This window comes from Paramormyrops kingsleyae, chromosome 24, assembly GCF_048594095.1.
Source record: "Paramormyrops kingsleyae isolate MSU_618 chromosome 24, PKINGS_0.4, whole genome shotgun sequence".
In the NCBI taxonomy this organism is placed as follows: domain Eukaryota; kingdom Metazoa; phylum Chordata; class Actinopteri; order Osteoglossiformes; family Mormyridae; genus Paramormyrops; species Paramormyrops kingsleyae.
Window position 1 is genome coordinate 25,203,943 of NC_132820.1, and position 10,695 is coordinate 25,214,637.

The window sequence follows — 10,695 nt, forward strand, 5'->3', positions numbered from 1 at the left end:
AGTGGTACCTCAGAACTCGAATTTAAATTTTTTATTTTTTTTTCTCTCCCAAAATGGCGGCGCGTGCACACGCTGCGGCTTAAATTTAAATAAATACTGCAATACTCATTGCAGAAATAGATCTTTTCCAATATTGTGCAGCCTAATAATGAAGTACTTACTACTACGAGATATCTAACAACATACGATGCAACATTCAACAGGGGGTAGTGAAGTGATTCGTGGCTGATCAAAGTGCCAATTCGATGTGGGGCAGTGATTAGCATGTGGAGAATGCTGCAGCAGTATTACAAAATCAGCAACTCTTTTAAAAATAATAGTGATATAAATATATTATTTATTAATAAGTATATAGAATCAGTACACAAAGTATAAGTATATAAAGTTTAAGTATATAAAGTATATAAGTATAAAAATCTTAAGTATAAAAATGATATAAGTATAAAAATGATATAAGTATAAAAATGTTATAAGCATAAAAAAAGTTTAAGTAAAAAAGGTTTAAAGGCCTCAGAGGACTGCTGCTCCTACTCATCAGAGTGGTTCTGATGCTTGAACGTTTTTCTTCAGAGCCTCTGCTAAAATGGCAGCAAAGTCCTCTGAGGGCATGGGCGTCCCCTGCGTCAGTCCCCTCCTGGTCACTGGCGTCCCACCTGGCGACCTCAGCACTGGGCGCAGTTTAATGTGCGGCAGCTCCGCCAGAACATCCACCATGTTGGGGCCATTGGTGGGTCCTGTGCCACTTCCCTGAGGATGACTCCTCTTCTGCTTCGGGCCCTGGATATTAGCAGGCGGAGGAGGAGGAGGGGGCGGGAAACAGCTTGGAGCTGAAGTGGGGACTACAAAAGGAGTCCCAGTGGTCTCCGAACTGCTCCGGGATATATGTGGATCAGTCAGGGCACCAGCAAGCACGGAGATCTCAGACCTTAAACGGCCCACCTCGTCTTCGAGGGCAGCAGTCTTTTTCCAAACTGCCGCCCACTCGGACCCTGCCTCTGCTGCAACAGCAGCATGCTGGAGATCCCCGTGTCCACTGGGGAGGTGGATGCCACTCCCGACCTTTGCAGGGGCGTTGCCATTTATAGCAACCCCCGTTGCAACAGTCGAGGATGGTGCAGTGGGCTTGCGCACACGAAAGCTGGAACGCTTAAAGCATCCCAGACAGGTGTGTAGAAAACCACGCAAGTGACTGAAAGGAGCCATTGCAGACATTATTTAAAGCAATGGAACACAAACAGTAAATGAAGATCACCCAAATCAAGACCGAGAGAAATAAAAATTACAGCTTCTGCTTCCAGATATACGTAGCAACAACCAATGAGCACGCAGAACCATTCGAGGTCAACTTAGCTGACCGTTTCACGTTCTAAAATTTACAGGATACAGTGGTACCTCAGAACTCGAATTTAAATTTTTTATTTTTTTTTCTCTCCCAAAATGGCGGCGCGTGCACACGCTGCGGCTTAAGTTTAAATAAATACTGCAATACTCATTGCAGAAATAGATCTTTTCCAATATTGTGCAGCCTAATAATGAAGTACTTACTACTACGAGATATCTAACAACATACGATGCAACATTCAACAGGGGGTAGTGAAGTGATTCGTGGCTGATCAAAGTGCCAATTCGATGTGGGGCAGTGATTAGCATGTGGAGAATGCTGCAGCAGTATTACAAAATCAGCAACTCTTTTAAAAATAATAGTGATATAAATATATTATTTATTAATAAGTATATAGAATCAGTACACAAAGTATAAGTATATAAAGTTTAAGTATATAAAGTATATAAGTATAAAAATCTTAAGTATAAAAATGATATAAGTATAAAAATGATATAAGTATAAAAATGTTATAAGCATAAAAAATTTAAGTAAAAAAAGTTTAAGTAAAAAAGGTTTAAAGGCCTCAGAGGACTGCTGCTCCTACTCATCAGAGTGGTTCTGATGCTTGAACTTTTTCTTCAGAGCCTCTGCTAAAATGGCAGCAAAGTCCTCTGAGGGCATGGGCGTCCCCTGCGTCAGTCCCCTCCTGGTCACTGGCGTCCCACCTGGCGACCTCAGCACTGGGCGCAGTTTAATGTGCGGCAGCTCCGCCAGAACATCCACCATGTTGGGGCCATTGGTGGGTCCTGTGCCACTTCCCTGAGGATGACTCCTCTTCTGCTTCGGGCCCTGGATATTAGCAGGCGGAGGAGGAGGAGGGGGCGGGAAACAGCTTGGATCTGAAGTGGGGACTACAAAAGGAGTCCCAGTGGTCTCCGAACTGCTCCGGGATATATGTGGATCAGTCAGGGCACCAGCAAGCACGGAGATCTCAGACCTTAAACGGCCCACCTCGTCTTCGAGGGCAGCAATCTTTTTCCAAACTGCCGCCCACTCGGACCCTGCCTCTGCTGCAACAGCGGCTTCTCTCTCTCCCGACTAAACAGTGTTTTCGTGTTTTTCGTCCTGGAAGTTGCAGTGTTTTTGTACGTCTTTGTCGCGTTTATCTGTTCTTAAGCCCGTATATAGGCGAACATTTTTGCTCAACATCGGCAGAAACAAACTTTTTAAGTTGGACTCTGTGGATGCCGAAGAGCTGAATGATCTGGGTCTGCTCCGCAGGCCTACTCAATCACCGACCCCCACTCCTGCACCTCGCCCAAAATGGAGGTGCCTCAAGCGGCGTGAGAGGAAGCAGAAGAGGGGTAAGAGCGGAGGTATCCGAGCTAGGCTGGTGGCTTGCCCACACAAACCCGCTATCCCCTCCATCGGTCTGGCCAACGTACGCTCATTGGATAAGAAACTGGCCGACATCCGACTACTATGTTCATCTCAGAGGAATGTAAAGGACTGTTGTGTTTTTGTGTTCTTGGAAACATGGCTCAACGCTTGGTGCTGCGATGCTGTTGCGGTCTGCAAATACTGTTCACCAGTGTTGGAGTTTATGGTTATTAAGTGCCGGCCGTTCTATCTACCGAGGGAATATACAGCTATACTGTTGTTTGCTGGGTATATCCCTCCCACCTCCAATGGCAGCAACAGGAGGGAGGCACTGAATGAACTGTACCAGCATGTATCAGTGAGCAGCAGACAGCCCACCCAGATGCTTTTCTCATCTTGGCTGGGGATTTCAATCATGCAGACTTAAAGAGTGTGTTTCCCAAAATACAGCAACACATAGACTTTCCTACATGGGGAAATAACACACTGGACCTTGTTTACACCACCCAAAGAGGAGCTTACAAGGCTTTCCCCCTCCCCCAGCTCAGTGCCTCAAACCACATTACTGTCATGCTAATGCCTGCTTACAGACCGCTTGTTAAAGTCACCAAACCGATTCGGAAGCAGATACAAGTGTGGCCGGAAGGGTGTTCAGAGGCTTTACAGGACTGCTTTAACACCACAGACTGGAGTATGTTTAAGCAGGCTGCCACATACGACAACACCACTGACCTCCAGGAGTACTCAGAGACTGTTACAGCCTACATTAACAAATGCACTGAGGATGTAACTGTCACCAAAACCATCACTGTCCGTGCCAACCAAAAGCCATGGATGACAGGGGAGGTCTACAGGCTGCTGAAAGCTCGGAACGTTGCCTTCAGAGCTGGAGTTGAGGCAAACCTGAAGACCGCTAGGGCCAACCTGTCCCGTGGCATCAGAGAGGCTAAGAGACAGTACTCCAGAGGAATATCCCATCGCTTCAAAGACAGCAGAGACACATGGAGCCTATGGCCATCACAGATTACAAGCCCCCACCACAGACCTGTGATAGCACCATCTCCCTGCTGAATAGCACCAGTGCACAGAAGACCCCTCCCTCTCCTGGTGACCAGGTGATGACTCTGTCCCCATGCAGTGTGAGGAGATCCCTCAGCAGGGTCAACGCACGCAAAGCTCCGGGTCCTGACAACATTCCTGGTCGCGTACTGAGAGACTGTGCAGTGGAACTCACTGATGTCTTTACAGACATCTTTAACATCTCACTCAACCAGGCTATCGTCCCCATTTGTTTCAAAACCACCACCATTATTCCAGTCCCAAAAAAGTCATCTCCCTCCTGCTTTAACGACTACCGCCCTGTTGCACTTACTCCCATCCTAATGAAGTGCTTTGAACGACTAGTCATGCAGCACATTAAGTCTGTCCTGCCCCCCTCCTTGGACCCCTTCCAGTTTGCGTATCGGCCCAACCACTCGACGATGACGCCATCCTCACTGCACTCCATTCAGCACTCACATATCTGGATAAAAAAGACTCATATGTCCGAATGCTGTTCATAGACTTCAGTTCAGCATTTAACACTATAATCCCCCAACAGCTCACTCAAAAACTGGTCCAGCTGGGGCTCAACACCTCACTGTGAAACCGGTTGCTGGATTTCCTTACCGGAAGACCACAAGCAGTACGGGTCGGCAGTAACATCCAGCACCATCATTCTTAACATGGGGGCCCCTCAGGGATGTGTGTTGAGCCCCCTCCTCTTTACTCTGCTGACCTACGACTGCACACCGTCACACAGCTCCACGGAAGAGCCAAGGCCCCACGTTCCCACGACAGCCGCGTCCCCACCCCAGCAGGAGGAGGAGGGAGGTCCCAGGCGCAGCCCCCGCAGCCAAAAGGGCACGAGAACCAGAGGCAACCCCGCGAGGGTGACGGCCGCTCCTGCACGGGCCAGGGCCCCAGGACCCCAAGCGGCCGGGAGACGGCCGGCCCCCGGCAGAGAGCCCCACCCGCGCCAGAGAGGCCCGAGCCCCCCCCAGGCCACCACCCGGGGAGGAGGGCCAGCAACCATGCCAAGGAGGCAGCCGCGCCCAGGAAGGAGCAGCTAGCCCCGGACCCAGGCCCACACCGCCCACACAGACACACCTCTCAGCCATACACATAGACCATACACCCACTCACACAACATACACAGACACATACACAGAGACAAAAAGACATAAGCCCATCCACTCCGGACCGCCCTCCACCATGCGGGGGAACGGACGCCACCCCCAGCGCCAACCGCAACCCCAGGGCGCCGCCAGCCGGACGACTACCCAAGTGCCCCCCCACCATCGCGGGCAGGGAGCAGGGGTGTAGGAAGACCCGCCCACTCTCCTCCCCCACGCACCTGTGTGAGAGGTGGAGTGTTGGATGCATGTGTTGGTGCATGTGAGTGTATGTGGTGTAAGGGATGAGTATGACTGTTGAGAAACTTAAGATGGATTTAAAATTGACGGGGGAAGCGAGGAGGAGCGCTGCTTGCAAACAGCTCTCCTCCCCATCACCCCCCCAAGACCCTCAATGTATATGGTGTGAGTAAAATTGAGGGGTGGGCAGCAGTGAAGAGGTGAGAGACGCCACCTCAGCGGCCCCACCTACCAACCTCTGAGTAGTGCCCCCACCCCCCAAGGCCCTGTGTGTATACTGATATGTGATGACTAAAGTGCAATTAAAACAAGGGGAGGCAGAGGGCCGCGCTGCACAGCGAGTAAGGCCATGTGAATGGCCCCCTCACTGCGTGCGCGGCACATTCCCACCCCAAGATCCTACATGTGTGCGTGGCATGTTGTGTGAGTGAAGGAGGAGAGGGGCTGGGATTCATAATAGCAGGGGGGAGATTACTACCCCCCGGCAGAAGAGAGCCAGCTGGCTCAGTAGGCACCCCAGCCCCCCACCGCTACATGGGAAGGAGCGGACCCGAGGCCCCCGGCGACAACATCCCGGAGCAGTGCCGACGCCAAGAGCTAGCCCCCCTCCCCCCCCACCCCGAAGGGCAGCCCGTACTCAGTCACCCACTCATTCGACGACAAATAGTGGCAGACCAGCCCGGGCTCGAGACATGCCACCCCCCACACAGCACAGGCTGGACCTCCTGACACGGACTGACCCACCCCCCCCCCCGGCAGTGCCCCGGAGGGAGCACAGGCCACCCCCGCGCAGGAAGGCACCCACCGAGGAAACGGCCAGGCCCCGGGCACCAGAGCCCCAGACCCCCCACCCAAGCCCGCACCGAAGAGGCCAACCACCCATCCCAGGGCCAGCCCCCGTCACCACCGGTACCCCAGACCCCACGCCCCATGACTGCCAGGCAGCACCCGCCCAAGCCCCCCCCCCACACCACCAGCCAGGGCAGACACCCAGACATCACAGGATGGCAGCCACAGCCCCCCCAGCTCCAAGAAGCCACTAGCCGCCCATAGCCCGGGGGCCCAACCCCGCCACCCGCCAGAATCACGAGGAGACGAGACCACAGCCGACCACCCCCCCTACGTAATGGAATTGGCCAGAATGGACCAGAGAGAATCCAATTCGCCCAATTGTTTTTTTGGAGGGAATTAGACATTCTCTCCAAACTTATGTGGTCTAGAATTAAATTTCTATACTGAGTAACACATAAATTATTTTTTGATTTCCAGTTCATGAAGATAGTTTTCTTTGTAATGCCTAAGGCAGTAAGGATCATGTGCACTTTATTTTCTTCCATATCTAATACACTTGCATCACCTAAAATGCACAATGTAGGTGAGGTTGGGATATAGCAATTAAACCAAATTCATAGATCTTCACATATCCTTTGCCAGAACTTCTGCACCGGTGTGCAGGACCATATGGCATGCATGTAGTTCTCTACAAAGTTACCTGAGCAGTGGGTGCATAGGTTTGAGTGTATAAGGCCCATTTGGAACATCCTTTGTCCTGTATAATGAGCTCTATGCAGAGGTTTGTATGGTATAAGCTGTAAGTTGGGGTTTTTAGTCATTTTGAAGGTGTTTAAACATATTTCTTTCCAAAAGTTTTGATCTGGATCGATGGATAGATCTTGCTCCCATTTTGAGGTTGGGAGGGAAATTGAGTCATACATTTTTGACAATAACTTATACATTTTTTGCAATAATTTGTGGCTAGAAAGATTTAAAAATTCTAGCAGCCATGGAGGTATTTCTAAGTTAAACTGATTAAGATTGAACCTTGCCTGAATTGCTGGTACTCAAGAAATTTACTGTTGCTAATTCCGTATTTTGAGACTAGTTCGTCGAATGAAATCAATTTCCCGTTTTGCATAACATGTTCAAGATTTCTAATCCCTTTATCATGCCATAAGGGAAAGCTCAATTTTATCTTTTTTCGGCAAATATCTGGATTGTTCCAAATGGGTGTTAGTTTGCAGGGGATAAATGGAGACCTAGTTATTTTTAAAAAGTCCCACCAGGCTGTTAATGAGGTGTTAATACTAAGGCTCTTAAAACACTTATAACACTTAATGGTAGGACTTATAAAAGGCAGATCAGACAATTTTACTTCTCCGCAGATTGCTTGTTCTAAGTCCAGCCATGGACTATCTACCGGGCTTGATTTGATCCAATTTGTTATATACTGCAGTCTGTTGGCTAAGAAGTAGTGATAGAAACTTGGTACAGTAGTTCTAGACCACCATTACCTTTGGCTTTTTGCAGAGTTTTCAAGCTGATTCGTGATGGTTTGTTCTTCAATAAAAATGACAAGATGCTTGAGTCTAGTGATTTAAACCAAGCCATAGAGGGTTTATTATTGATCATTGAGAACAAGTAATTGATTTTAGGCAGGACCATCATTTTAATGGTGGCAACTCTTCCAATGAGTGATATAGGTAGAGATTTCCATCGCATGAGATCATCTTCTACCTTTTTTAACAAAGGAATATGATTCATCTGTACTAGATCTGAGAGTCTGGTGGAAAAATGTATGCCTAAGTATCTAAGGTTACCTGACTAAAGGAGTAGTAGTTGTGTTTTGGAAACTACAATTCAAAGGCAAAACTGTTGATTTGCTCCAGTTGACGGAGTCTGATATAGATGAGAACTTATCTATAAGTGATATTGTCTTCAAAAGAGAGGTTGGAGAATTCCTAAGAAAAAGTAATACGTCATCTGCATAAAGGCTTATCTTATGGTCTGTTTTTTCTGTTTGAATTCCTTTAATATCTACATTTTGTCTAATTAGTTTGTTGTTTTTAATTGTATTTGATCATTTTAATATTTCATGGCCAATTTTAATATTGTCACTTTGAATGTCAGGGGTTTGAGGAACGTTTTAAAACGCACGTTGGTTTTTAATCAGCCGGCATCTTCCCCTTCAGCATTTGTTTTCTGCAGGAAGTCCACCTCCGGGACCAGCGGGACGAGGCTCTCTTTTCACGACAATGGAAGAGGGGTAGATCCTACTGGAGCGTAGGTGGTGTCCACTCCTCAGGCGTCGGGATTCTTTTTGGCGACCGCGCCTTTGAGGAAGTAAGTTCATTTACCGTCCTTCAAGGCAGGGTTTTGGGAGTGGACGCCACATGGAGGGGACAGCGCCTCCGGGCCATATGCATCTACGCTCCAGTGGAAGCCTCGTCCCGTATAACTCTCTCTGAAGAGTTGTCCCTGTTCTGTGTCACAGATCGACACTTGATTTTAGGAGGGGACTTTAACATCGCGTTGGAGGGTAGAGAGGATGTCAGCTCAGGGCATTTTCGCCATTTTATTCATTCCTTTAAACTTGTGGATGGTTTTAAAACATGCAACCCCAGCATGCCGGGCTTCACCTGGCATAATAGTCGCGGAGCCAGCAGTCGCATCGACTACATTTTAGCTTCACCCCCCGTTGTTTTTGAAAAGGTGTCCCTCTCCCCACAGTGGCCCACTGACCACTTGGCAGTGGAGGCCACTGCCTCCATAGACGCCCCTGTATATGGGGGCGGCTATTGGAAAATGAACCTGCAGATCCTGGAGGAGAGCGATTTTAGACACCTTTTCTTAGATCACTTCTCCGAGTGGCAGAAGGACAAGCCTACCTTCCCCTCTGTGGCCGAATGGTGGGAGAGTGTGAAGGACAGGATCCGAACCTTCTCCATGCAGTATAGCAAGCAGCACAGGATGGAGAAGAAATTCTCCATTCTGCAGCTGGAGAGAAGGTTGCGGGATGAATACGCCACTTACAACAATGGGGGCATGTATTAGGATGAATTCACGGACGATTACGTCACCCACGTGGCATGGAATTAATCCTTTTACTATAATATTCTGGGAAGTTGTAATTGTGGATTAATTCTGATCGTATGTGGACTGATCGTCCTGAAATTCAGATCAATCGTCCATGATTCACCCCGAATGTTACTAGACTGCACGAACATGTTATTTACCGATCCCCTGTAAAACCTAATTTTGCCATAAATAACTTGGGCTCATAAAAAGAAACCAGGATGCTAATCTTGCATCAAAAGCATGCATTTGAGATGACATTTTAATTGTATAAATGGCCATATGTGTTTACTTAGATTTTAATGGTGTGTAAATATATTGGTTGCTTTTATTGCTTTTTTTTTGCTTATTTTATGGTGAATGGTTCTGCAGATAGTTTGTTTAATACTATTTTAAAATATTTTCAGTAATGTCTTATTGTATTGGCATTCACTTGTATGATGTGGGAAAATTTCAGCCTGTTATATTATGACTATTTCTGAATATCATTGTTTTAGTAGGAAAATGTTTTTAATTCCCTTGTTGACAGTGCCAATTTTTTAAGTGCAGTTTCTATTATATGTTTTAATGTGTTTGTGTCGATGTAAATAATTGTGCAGAACTGTTTAATAAAGTATTTGGATCTGAAAAAAAAAAAATCTGTTTTATCAGTTTAATATCTGATACGTCCCCTATGGAGGGGACCACATATTAAACGGATTTTTGGAACAGGGAGCCGGAAGTGGGGCTTGCCCCATCCGCTCCACTATTCGACCCGGTATTGCAGTGCTTCCGGGAACGGTGCACCTCTACTGCCCCCTATTGTTGAAAGGCAGAACTGACTGACTGACTGACTGACTGACTGACTGACTGACTATATAAAGTACATGATCTTACCACACTGACATTTCTGATTTTGCTAACAATCATGTACAGTAAATTTAAAAGCTTTTTGTTTTGTCATAAATTATTTATGCTATTTTACAATGCAGATAAAGTATTCCTGTCGATACAAGGAGGATATATTTTTTTTCTCGTTGGATATCGTTTTGAACCTAAAGGTTGTTTTTTTGGAAGAGCAGTATATAGTTACTGCCTACATTTTTTGCTGTGCATGTGATTTTGATGAGAATATTACATTTTTATATCTCTGCGTAGATTTTTTCAGCAATAATTGAGTCTATCCTTGTGTATTTAAGGTTTTGGTAATTCATGATTACCAAATAAGATTTGGTGTCATTGTACAAATATAAGAAGATTCAGTGTGCAGTTACCAGGTTACAAATAAACAAACAAATAAATAAAATGGCATCAGAAGAGAAGTACGATGACAGTAAAATGTGTGAAACTAGTGGAATGTGAAAAATGTGTGTGCATATAAGTCTCCACATGTATAAAGCGGCTGTATAGCATAACAAAAAGGAGCAATGGATAACTTACATAAAGTGCTTACTGTCCATAACGACAATGAGTCATGTACGGCGTAAGATAAACACAACATGCGTTAACTTTGGATATGCATAATGCACACACAAGAATCATATGTCTTTGGAATCGAGAGAACTATCAGATAACTTCAACAAGTTACCAAATGGATGCAAAATCAAAGATAGGCTATTAATTTCTGCCTGGCACTAACCTTGTATTCCTCTGTCACATGACCGGTGGGAAGTAGGACCCGAATGCAAGCTGTAGGGCAGAACCCCCTTTGCGGGGAGCTTTTCTGGCAGGCAGGCTTGGGCACAG

The 10,695-nt window shown here is 46.8% G+C and overlaps 1 pseudogene; it reads left to right on the plus strand.

Annotated features, from left to right (window-relative positions):
* The first annotated feature begins 9,580 nt into the window (after positions 1-9,580).
* On the plus strand, positions 9,581-9,761 carry LOC140582534 (U2 spliceosomal RNA; annotated as a pseudogene).
* Positions 9,762-10,695: the final 934 nt, after the last annotated feature.